This window comes from Capricornis sumatraensis, chromosome 3 (genome assembly GCF_032405125.1).
Source record: "Capricornis sumatraensis isolate serow.1 chromosome 3, serow.2, whole genome shotgun sequence".
Lineage (NCBI taxonomy): Eukaryota > Metazoa > Chordata > Mammalia > Artiodactyla > Bovidae > Capricornis > Capricornis sumatraensis.
The window spans coordinates 162,375,729-162,376,964 of NC_091071.1; the positions used below are offsets into that span (position 1 = coordinate 162,375,729).

A 1,236-nucleotide genomic window follows, 5' to 3' on the forward strand; every position below is an offset into this window, starting at 1 on the left:
CAAAAACTCTGTGGTGTTAAAAACCCAACGCCTGATGTCAGCAGAATACCTGATCAGTTCTCAAGTAAGAGGATATGATCTTAGGAGGCCTTGGCCTGCAATGGCTTGGAGCAGGGCTTCGGACCAGAGACTGAGGCTGGGTCGTGGCTGTGAAAGCACCAGATCCTAGCCACTAGACCAGCGGTCAGTGACAAGGGCCCTGGCCCTTCAGCTTTGCAGAAAAGAATTTCCACAAAGACAGAAAATAACGAAGCCAGTCAAGTATTTACTAGGAGGAAAAGAGTACAGTACTTGTAGATAAACACACGGGCAGACTCAGAGGGCGAGTCCCTAAGTTGCTAAGTCTCACCCTCGAGGTAGTTTGAATTACTTTTATGGAGTATTTCTTTTGGGCTTATGGGATGTTCCTTTGGCCAATCATCATGATTTGCCCGGTTCACAGTCTATATTTGGAGTATCTCAGGATCCTCCCACGTGTGCAGGTGCATCTCCTAGTCAAGATGGATTCTACCACAAAGGCCTATGGGTAGAACATCTCTTGACACGACTCCCCTTTGGCTTCCAAGAAGCCTTATCTGCTCATGTGTGGCTGGGGGGTCTCCTGACTTCAGGAACGAACCTCCTCCCTTAATTGTCCTGCTATTCTTGTCTTGGAGTTTTGATCAATAGAGAATGAATCTCCAATTGCTTTATCCTGGGGGGGCTGAACTTCCTCCTGCCTCAGATTTACCAACGTGTTTTATTTGTGCCCTCCACAGTCATTCATCTTTCATTATTTATGTTGGTGACTGACCCATCCTATCTGCATGTAATCTGAACTCAGCCGAGCAAGAGGCTGCTTCCCTCGTCTAATGAGACTTTTCTTTCTGGGGACTGACCATGCTCTGTCCCCAGAAAGACAGGCAACAGGACAGTTGTTCCAACACTAAAGGTAAACAGTAAAGATGTCACAGCTCAGGAACCTCCCTGGTGGTTCAGTGGATAAGACTCTGCGCTCCCAATGCAGGGGCCCAGGTTCAATCCCTGGTCAGGGAATTAGATCCCACATGCTGCAACTGAGACTGGGTGCAACCAAATAAATATTTTAAAAAGATGTCACAGCTTAGTGTGGAATTCAGTAGATTTTTTTTTTTTGCTTCCTTGTGTATATAAAAGGGAAAAATACTTCCAAAATATGTTTGAAAAGCTTTCAAGCTCTTGCTGCTGCTGCTGCTGCTGCTAAGACTCTGTGCAACC

General features: G+C 46.2%; 1 non-coding gene across 1 annotated transcript; it reads left to right on the forward strand.

Annotated features, from left to right (window-relative positions):
* Positions 1-963: 963 nt before the first annotated feature.
* TRNAG-CCC (transfer RNA glycine (anticodon CCC)) lies at positions 964-1,035 on the forward strand. The gene has a single exon. It is a non-coding gene; the product is annotated as a tRNA-Gly (tRNA).
* The last annotated feature ends 201 nt before the right edge of the window (positions 1,036-1,236 follow it).